Raw genomic sequence first — 11,387 nt, forward strand, 5'->3', positions numbered from 1 at the left:
TATGGTACCATTTTCTTAAATCTCGCCTTAACCCTTCCACTCATAACTCTACTATTTCAAAGGAATGCACTCTATTATGACTAAAGGAAAGATAAATATTAGAAAAATTATATTAAAAGAAGTTTATCGTTGCGCACAAAAGAATGCAGGCACCCTGAATTTTCAATCTCTCATTATTGCACTTAGTCAACAGGTCAATGTCCCTATACAAGAAAATGAGGACAAAATCCCTAACAAAGGAGCCATCATCAAACAGATTTCTATGAGATTTTCAAGGAAAGAAGTGCCACGGCATCCTGGCTGTACTTCAACCTCTTTTCCACCTACTGGTACCCATGCCACTCCATCCACATCTCACAATGATTTCTGACAGCAAGTTCTCGGTGCTCTTGAGATGTTAAAACAACAGTTTCGTTTGATGGAGAAGCAACAACTGAGGAAAGCTACTGATATCAAAAGAGCTTAAGAAAAAATGGCTTTATTTTGGGGCTAGTCAAAAGGAGGGATAATGCCATCAAGAAATCTCTTCTAAAAAACTTTACCAGGCTCGTGTCTATACTCCTTACTTTTCCTAAAGAGCTGTTATCGGATCTAGAGGATAAAGTTGAAGCCGCTGTGTTGGACACTAACACACATCCAGCCACTACAGAAAAGAAAAACAAAGAAATAGAGGGGGAGAAAAAGAAAATAGAATTGTTGAATATTGACTCAGATAAGGAAGGAGATAACATGAATCAAACTTCTGCACCACAGGAACCTGCTACTGCACCTCAAACCACTGCACTCATATCGGAGCAAGATCACGAGATTAATTAACTGATTGATGATCTCACAAAATCAGATGATGATGATGATGAGGTGTCAATCAATCTACTTAAATGGAAGCAGCGCTACAAGCACGCTTCTAGGAAATCCACCCGATCCAACTAAAGTAACACAAATCCTTTCCAAGCTTTTGTTTTTACTTTTCATTTGCATTTTTTTCATTTTTACATGTGTTTTTCATGCATTCATAATTATTTTCATTGCAATTTCTATACATCTATTTGTTTTTTACATAAGTGAAATTTTGTGTCTGATCATGCATTGGGGACAATGCATCCTTTAGGTTTGGGGGCGTGTTGCACATACTGCATGCATGAGATATTTTGTTTGAACATTAGATCATTTTGTCATTCATTTTACCATGACATACAAATGCTAAATGACTTTTAGACCATGAGAAGTATATTTTTATCTATGATGTTTGATGAGGATAATAACTCTTGAAACTGTGAAATTTGTGATAGTTGATTAGGTATGTTTAGCTTAGGATAGTTGTGAGAAAGTTGATGCCTAAAAGTAGAATGACCTAACTATAATTGCAATTAGTCAATAGTAGGTTTCTTTTAATACACTTAGAAGTCTTGAAGTTAAGATCAGTAAATTAGCATTATGTAATAATAAATACCATGGCAAAGCTAAGGGTAAATGAATTAATAAAATAAATTTTAAAAAGACACTATAAAGCACTCCATTGTTTGAAATTGTTGAGTAGGCTAGTAATACTCTGTTTGCTCCACTGTATTATTGATCAGAAAAGCAAGATCAAATAAGAGTGAGTAAAAAAATAGTTTGGGGACACTCCACTGTAGTAGTAGGCTGAATAGCTAAAGGGGTAGTTGTTTGCTCCATCCATCTTTTTAGTCAAAAGCCTTAGAGTTTCATGAGTGAATTACATTCAAATTGTGGCGTGATGTAATACCTAGCAATCTAGTGTATGCTCTAGTAAAATTGTCAAGTAAATAAATCAAGTGACAAGATTAATTCCCTAGAAAAAAAATTATATACTGTAATGACAGAATGGGTATGTGAAGAAAAACTGAGTTTAGTGGAAAGACAAACTAAGTACATTAGGAGGTGCTTGCTATAGTCAGAATTGCATGAATATTTAGGAACTTGTATTTTTAGGTAACATTTTCTGCACTTCGTATGCTAAACAAACCTATAAATTTTGAATCAATTTTTTTAGATAGAAGACTGCTGAGAACAGAGGTATAAAATATGTTTCATTTGGTTTAGCAGTACAAGAGGCAAATGTGTAGTTATGGCAAATTCATGAATTCATGCATTCATACATATTCTGCTTGAAGACAAGCAAGAACTTAGGTTTGAAGGTGTGATAACTCTTGAAAAGAGTTATATTTTGAACCTTTAAGCTTGATTAAATTCTTGTACTTAAGTAGATATATTTATATTTTTATGTTATTTTTAGAACATTGCATAATAACGTTTGGACTGTGCCTTAAATGTCATTCATGTTACTTTTACTATTGGGAAAAAGGGAATGGGTTGTTGTATACAACAGGTGCAGGAATGATGAAGAAAAAAAGAAAAAGGAGGAAGAGAATAAAGGAAGTGAAATATTGCCATGGCAAAAGGTTGGATGGATTGCCAAAACAAATGCCATGAAAATTCCAGGAAAATGCTGACGCAGCACTCAGTCCTCATCACTCTCAGCCAGCTAGACATGTACTAGATAAATCCACCTGAAAGAGAGGGAGAAAAGTGTGTGTTGAGAGAGGGGGACCTACCCTATAATAGGAAAGAGAAAAGAGAGAAAGAAAGAAAAAAGAGGATTTTGGATGAGGATTTTGGAAGGGGATTTGGAGAGCAGTTTTCTCACCAGAAAAACTCATGAAAAATTTCAGAGAAAAGGAGAAGGTAGCAGCTTAAGAGGAGAGCAAAGATGCAAGGAAAGGGACAAGCAATCAGCCTTGGGTCATGCACGATTCAGTAGCGTCGAAGTGAAAACTGGAGTGACAAAAGCTTCCTGCAGTTCTACCTTCATTTTGTTAATTAATTTCTGTGATTTCTAAAATTTTAATGATGATGTTGAATTTTATTCTGATTTTGGATTTTAAATCCCAACCCATGAGCTAATTTCATTTGGGTTGGAATTATTGGATTTATTTTGATATATTGATCATCATGGTGATATTTTGAGTAGATCTACTATTTTATTCAGTTTGGATTATTTTAAATATATGAATGCAAGCTCTAGACATAGATAAATGCATGATATATCCTTAGACTTGATTTAATCCTGAAAAAGTTAAATAAGTTGGAACGTGATCGAATAATATGAGCGAGTACTCGAGCGAATACTCGTAACAGTCTAGACATAGAGTTGTGATCTGTACAGAGTGAGGAAGAATATTGTTAGGTATTGTTCTTGAGACTTGTAAACATACAAAGACTTAGAATGATAACTTTAATTTTAGCTCTCGAAATAAGCAGAATGCAGTAGTTATACTCTAAGCAGTAATTTGGTCAAGATTTTGCCATGACATTATTATGTTATTAAGATATAATCCAAGTAATTCCAACCTTCACATTCAACAACATCAATCCTCTCAACTTTGTCTCATAGAATTGCCATAGCATTTTATTCATTATTTGATTTTTATATTTCATACATTACTACTTCACTTCAAATCATTATTCTGTTTACTTTGCCATAAGCCTAATTAGTATAGTTTATAGTAATAACTCAACCATATTTTTACATATTTCGATCCCTGTGGAGACGATCTCACTTATCACTTTATTACTTGATTCGACGTGTGGATTTGCACATTTGTATTACATATTCACTCGCGACAATGTATTATCAACCCAATCAGTCACATCTATGTCTCTATCTTCTAGGAGTCATTTGCCCCGATGCCCAAGATAAGACATCTCTCAAATTGGACTTGATAGACAATATATTTGTGACAGCCCAAAATTGGCCCTAGTCGGGAAGTGGTTTCGGGACCGCTAAACCGAGTCACCGAAATGTTTGAATGTGATATTTATTGTCTAGAATATGTAATTATGAATGTGTGAAAATTTCAAGCTTCGATTTAGTCGATTGCATGTGAATTTAGTCAATTGGACTTATGTGCGACATTTTTGAAATGTGATAGGTCGAAGCATAAGGACCTATTAGTGCATGAAATAAAAAGGGGGGACTTGCATGTCAAATTCCCCCCCTAACTAGTAGTGGCCGGCCATGACAAGCATGGTAGACCAAGTGTGATGGGCAAGACATGTCATAGACATGTTGTGTTGGTGCATCATGGGTGGAAAAAAATAAAATAAGGAGCATGGGCATAAAATAATGAAAGGGAATATGATGAAAACAAAAAAAAGTGTGTAGTTGTTTCCCCCCCCATTGCCGTGAGTTAAAGAAAAGAAAAGAGAAAATTTTGTTCATCCTTTTTCATCTTCATTTGGCCGAAAATTCAAAGGAAGGAGGAAGGAGTTCTTGCTTCATGTTTGGTTTGGAAGAGGATTAGGAGGAGGTTTGGCCATACTTGTATCTAGATCAAGGTATGTTTGAGGTTGTGCCATGAGATTCATGCATGTTTTTAGTTGCTAGCTTGAGTTCTAATTAGCCCATGGTTCAAATCTTTGCTATGTCATGGGGATGATATTCGGCCTAGGTAGATTTTGTGTTAATGCCATTGCATGCTAAATATGAAGCTTGTTAATGATGCATGTGATGGTGGATTGATGATTCTTGAATCTTCTTTTTAACATTTTTGAGTGAGCACATATGTGCATTGGTTGCTAGATGGAGAAGAAACGGCTAGCAAGTTGTGTGCTAAGGCCGAATATAATTTTTGTATATTAATGAGTAATGCATGGGTTAAATTGATGGAAAGGGAGAGGATGCTTTACTAGTGTATATATATGTGTATTAGCCAAGTTTTGAACTTGAAACAAAAGGGTGTTTAGTCAATACAAGTGACCATACTTGTAGAATGTATTAAGTGTTGAAATCGGCCCCAACATAGACATGCATATTCGGCCATAGGAAGGAGATTGGTGTTGCATGTATTCGGTTAGAGGCAAGCATATTGATGCTTTTGTCTTGGCTTAGAAAATTCGGCCAAGGGGGAAAAATTAGCTAAAATGTTGAGTTTGATTCATGATTCCGTACATATGTGACTTTAATGTCTAATGTATAAATATGGGCTAAGTGCCTTGTGTTCCTCTTTTCGATGCTCAAATGATTAAATCAATTTATTTGTTTAATTAAGCTCAAGAGCAAAGGGGAACTAAATCCGATAAAGGGAAGGAAAAAGTGGTCGAATAGCTATCGGAATCGTTCGACAACACCCGAGGTAAGTTCTTGAGTAAAAGAGCTTAAATTATGATTTGATTAGATCATGTTTTAAGCAAATCAAAATCATGCTCTTTGTGTGTGGCTATTGAGCCGAAATTGTAAGAATGATAAGTGTCTTGTGTTTGAGTTTTATTAACGAAAATGAAATACGAATGTGCCATGATTTACTGTTAAATGTGCATGGTTATTTGAATGATGTCCGGGCTAAGTCCCGAAGGCTTTGTGCTAAGTGACCATATCCGGACTAAGATCCGAAGGCATTTGTGCGAGATACTAATTCCGGGCTAAGCCCGAAGGCATTTGTGCGAGTTACTAAATCCGGACTAAGATCCGAAGGCATTTGTGCGAGATACTAATTCCGGGCTAAGCCCGAAGGCATTTGTGCGAGTTACTAAATCCGGGTTAAGTCCCGAAGGCAATTGTGCGAGTTACTATAACCGGGCTATGTCCCGAAGGCATTTGAACGAGTAGCTATATCCGGTTAAATTCTGAAGGTACGTGATTTGGGAATGAATGATCTTGCTGTAAAAATTTTAGTAAATACTCTAGAAACATCCCAACATTGAGGTATGTTTCGTATGTGCTTGAATTTAGTTGAGGCCTTACAAATAAGTATTCGCTCAGTTGATAAACGAGCTACCGGCCTTTGGCTAAGTTGATCTTTTGTGTATGTACATAAGGGTTGGTAATGTGAAGCAAGTATGATATTGAAAAATTGTGCATATGAAATTATCCGTTTAGCTACATGAATGCTATACTTTTGTTGTGCTGGAATTCCTTGCTCAAAACTTACTAAGCATAAATTGCTTACTCCGTTTCTTTGATCCTCTGTTTTATAGATTTTGGTTCTCCAGCTATCGGACTCGGGATTTTGAAGTCGAAGTCGCCCACACTATCAAAGCCCCCTTTTGGTACAATTTTGGTTGAACTTCGAAATGGCATGTATAGGACTACCCGTTTGTTGTGGGTCATGGACCCTTTGGACTTGTATAATTTTGGATAGCCATGCGAAAATGGCTTATATATGTTTGAGTATAATGTTATAATCATTTGGTGTGGATATGCTTGACAAGGATTGGCCATGGGAATGGTTAATCACTATCATAAACTGTGCTATTTATGCAAAAAGGGCTAGTTGAATCATGGAAACTATGAAATAGGTAAAGTCTACCTTAAAGGCAGATGCTGACAGCAGCAGTGATGTAGATTTGGAAAATCACTAAAAATAGTAGAAATGGAATTAAATAGTGAATAAATTATGTAAACGAACCTTGATGAATCTATCTTCATAGGAAAGTAACGAAACAATCATACGGACAGTATGTTAAGAGATATTCAGGTTCTCGTGAGGGAACGTTTTCTGGATTTCCTGTTCCAACTTTGGAAATTCAATATAAATTAACCAGAGACAATTAGGAGTCAAGCCATATATTTATAGATTCCTCTCTGAGTCTAGTTTCTATAGAAACAAACGGCATCAGTATTGAAGCCCTGTACAGGGAGATATCCAAGTCGTAATGCGCAAAGGTCAGTGTAGTCGATCCCTGTAACATGGGAGACTTTGACAAATAAACTGTACTAATTGGCCAACCAAAAATTCTAGAAAAAAATATGTAGATGGCATATGAGTCTAGTTTCAGGGAAAATTTACGGAACTGGATTCCGAGTTTCTGAACTCAAGATATGATTTTTAAAGCGACTAGTACGCAGATTGGCAGTGTCTGGGAAATTTTTTTTAAAAGTCTGTTAACACCTCGTGTTCGACTCCGGTGACGGTCTCGGGTTCGGGGTGTTACATTTGATTGGTATCAGAGCTGCGGTTTAGTCGATTCTAGGACTACCGTAATGCGTTGGGTCTAGCTATACATGCCATTTTATGTGATTATTTGATAGTGTGGTGATTTCTGACATTTGCAAATGTGTTTATTTATAGTAATGGATCCCGATCCCGACCGAGCGGTAGCTGATGATCTTGAGAGTGTAGCGCCTGCTCCCGCACAAGGGACAGCGCCGGGAAACTCTCAACCTAATGCTAGTAACCCGAATGATGAAGCTAGACAAGCTTTCTATAGCGTGATGAATGATTGGTTCAACCAATACATTCGAACTAATACGGCTGTTCCACAACCTCCCTTCCCGACTAATACAGCCCCGCACCTACAATACCTCTGGTAACTGACCAAATAAGGTCAAATAAACCCCCAGTTGACAGAATCCGAAAACATGGGGCTACTGAATTTAAAGCTACGAATAGCGACGATGCCGAGCAAGCTGAATTTTGGTTGGACAACACTATCAGGGTACTCGATGAACTATCTTGTACACCCGATGAATGCCTAAAGTGTACTATCTCCTTGCTACGTGATTCTGCCTACTATTGGTGGAGTACTCTGACTTCTGTTGTGCCCGAGAGCAAGTAACTTGGGAGTTTTTCCAAACTGAGTTTCCGAAAAAGTATATCAGTCAGAGATTTGTTGATCAAAAACGGAAGGAATTTCTTGAGCTTAAGCAAGGTTCCATGTCGGTTACTGATTACGAGCGAAAATTTGTTAGACTTAGCAAATAGGCTCGGGAATGTGTTCCGTCCAAGGCTATCATGTGTAAACGCTTCGAGGATGGGCTGAATGAAGATATAAAAATGTTCGTTGGCATTCTTGAAATACGAGAGTTCGTAGTACTTGTCGAGCGAGCTTGTAAAGCCGAAGAGCTTAGAAAAGAAAAACAAAAAGTTGATGTGGGAACTGGAGAGTTTCGTAAAAGATCTTCGGGAAAGTCTCTTCAACAGGCATCGAAGAAATTTCGAGATGATGTGGGCTGGTCGAGAGGCACTTCGGGCCTTTTTAGACGAGATCGTGATCGACCCCCTGTGGGTACACGAGGCACTTCGGTCGCTAGTGTTAGGAATGAACGTAGAGACAGAACGAAATGTCGATATTGTGGTAAATGGCATTCGGGGAGTTGTAGATTCCCTGACCGCTCCTGTTACAAGTGCGGATCAGTTGACCACTTCATTAAAGATTGCCCGAGGTTGTCTGAACAGAATGTAAATCAGAGTGGGAAACCGAGTGCTACCACTGCTCGAGGTAGACCATCTGGAAATACGGGCAATACTAGTGGTGGTCAGAGAGGATCTAGAGATGCTACGACCAGATCCGAGGCTCGTGCGCCTGCTAGAGCTTATGCTATACATGCCCGCGAGGATGCTTCTTCGCCTGATGTTATTACCGGTACTTTTACTCTCTTTGATACTAATGTAATTGCTTTGATTGACCCCGGTTCTACTCATTCTTACTTATGTGAAACCTTAGCATCCAGTAAGACTTTACCTATTGAGTCTACTGAGTTCGTAATTCGGGTGTCAAATCCCTTGGGTCGTTACGTGCTTGTCGACAAAGTGTGTAAGGAATGTCCCCTAGTAATTCGAGGTTCCTGTTTTCCGGCAGACTTGATGCTTTTGTCATTTGATGAATTTGATGTTATTCTTGGTTTGGATTGGCTGACCGCGCATGATGCAGTTGTGAACTGCAAAAGCAAGACTATTGATTTGAGGTGCGCAAATAACGAGATAATTCGAGTTGAGTCTACGGACTTAAAGGGGTTGCCAGCTGTAATATCCTCAATGTTGGCCCAGAAATATGTAAGAAAAGGGTGCGAAGCATACCTTGCGTATGTACTTGATGACAAAGAATTAGAAAAGAAACCCGAATCTGTGCCGGTGGTTTGTGAATACCCGGATGTTTTTCCTGAAGAATTACCGGGTTTACCACCTGTTCGGGAGATAGAGTTTGGTATTAAGCTTGTACCTGGGACTACGCCGTTTTCGTTGGCTCCGTATCGTATGGCACCAACCGAGTTAAAAGAGTTGAAAGCTCAGTTGCAAGAATTGACGGATAGAGGTTTTGCTCGACCAAGTTTCTCACCTTGGGGTGCACCAGTATTGTTCGTGAAAAAGAAGGACGGAACCATGAGGTTGTGCATTGACTATCGTCAACTGAATAAAGTGACGATAAAGAACAAATATCCGTTACCGCGTATCGATGATTTGTTCGACCAACTGAAGGGAGCCTCAGTGTTCTCAAAAATAGATTTGAGATCGGGCTATTATCAGTTGCGAATTCGAGATTCGGACATACCCAAAACTGCCTTCAGAACGAGATATGGTCACTATGAATTCTTAGTGATGCCGTTTGGGCTCACTAATGCCCCTGCGGTATTTATGGATTTGATGAATCGGATCTTCAGACCATATTTGGATCGGTTCGTAGTTGTGTTCATTGATGACATCTTGGTCTATTCAAGAGATGAGACCGAACATGTTGAGCACCTGAGATTACTGTTGCAAATTTTGCGGGATGAGCAGTTATATGCTAAGTTCAGTAAGTGTGAGTTCTGGTTAAGAGAGGTTAGCTTCTTGGGTCACGTGGTATCCGCATCGGGTATTCGAGTTGACCCGAACAAAATTTCAGCCATACTTAACTGGAAACCTCCAAGAAATATTACCAAAGTTCGGAGCTTCCTGGGGCTCGCCGGTTATTACCGACGATTTGTAAAAGGTTTCTCAATGATAGCCACACCAATGACGAAGCTACTTCAAAGGATGTTAAGTTCGAATGGACGGAGAAATGTCAGAAAAGTTTCGATCAACTGAAAACTTATTTGACTGAAGCTCCAATTTTCGTGCAACCCGAATCAGGCAAAGAGTTTGTCATTTATAGTGACGCATCCCTACTTGGGTAGGGTTGCATATTGATGCAAGAAGGTCGAGTGGTGGCCTATGCGTCAAGACAATTAAAGCCACATGAGAAAAATTATCCGACCCATGATCTTGAACTAGCTGTCATCGTATTTGCTTTAAAAATATGGCGACATTACTTATTTGGTGAAAAGTGCCATGTATTTTCGGATCACAAAAGTCTCAAATATTTGATGACTCAAAGAGACTTAAATCTGCGACAAAGACGTTGGCTTGAGTTGTTGAAAGATTACGAGCTTGTCATTGATTACCACCCGGAAAAGGCTAATGTGGTTGCGGACGCCTTAAGCTGGAAATCATTGTTTGCTTTACGAGCGATGAATGTGCACTTGTCTGTTCTACCCGACAATGTGTTAGTAGCTGAATTAAAAGCCAAACCATTATTGATTCATCAAATTCGTGAAGCCCAGAAAGTTGATGATGAATTGGTTGCAAAACGGGCTGAGTGTGCTCCGAACAAGGAATCGGAGTTTCAAATTGATGATGATGATTGTTTGAGGTTCAAAGTCGTTTGTGTGTTCCAAGGAATTCGGAAATCATTTCGATGATTCTGAACGAAGCCCATTGTAGCCGAATGTAAATCCACCCGGGGAGTACGCAAATGTACAACGATTTGAAACGTTGGTTTTGGTGGCATGGTATGAAACGAGACATCTCTGACTTTGTTTCGAGATGTTTAATATGTCAACAAGTGAAAGCGGAACATCAAGTGCCTTCAGGATTACTTCAGCCGATCATGATACCCGAGTGGAAATGGGATCGAGTCACAATGGACTTTGTGTCCGGACTGCCATTGTCAGCAAGTAAGAAGGATGCGATTTGGTTGTTGTTGATAGACTGACTAAGTCGGCTCACTTTATCCCCGTGCGTACGGATTTTTCATTGGATAAACTTGCCAAATTGTATGTTTCTCAGATTGTGAGATTACACGGGGTACCTATTTCTATCGTGTCGGATAGAGATCCGAGATTCACCTCGCGATTTTGGAGGAAATTGCAAGAAGCTTTGGGTACCAAGCTGCATTTTAGCACTGCTTTTCATCCCCAAACCGATGGTCAATCTGAGGGGATAATTCAGATACTTGAAGATATGTTGAGATGTTGCATCCTCGAGTTCAGTAGTTCATGGGAACGGTATTTACCTTTGATTGAATTCGCTTACAACAATAGTTTTCAATCAAGTATTAACATGGCACCTTACGAGGCTTTGTACGGTCGTAAATGCCGTACACCATTGTTTTGGACCGAGCTCGGTGAAATTAAAATTTTCGGAGTTGATTTGATTAAAGATGCCGAACAGAAAGTAAAGGTAATCCGTGAAAGTCTGAAAGCAGCCACAGATCGTCAAAATCGTATGCGGATTTGAAACGAAAAGACATTGAATATCAGGTGGGAGATAAAGTGTTTCTTAAAGTTTCGCCTTGGAAAAGGTACTCAGATTTGGCCGTAAGGGCAAGTTGAGCCCGGATCATTGGCCGAT

Source organism: Gossypium hirsutum, chromosome D08, assembly GCF_007990345.1.
Source record: "Gossypium hirsutum isolate 1008001.06 chromosome D08, Gossypium_hirsutum_v2.1, whole genome shotgun sequence".
Lineage (NCBI taxonomy): Eukaryota > Viridiplantae > Streptophyta > Magnoliopsida > Malvales > Malvaceae > Gossypium > Gossypium hirsutum.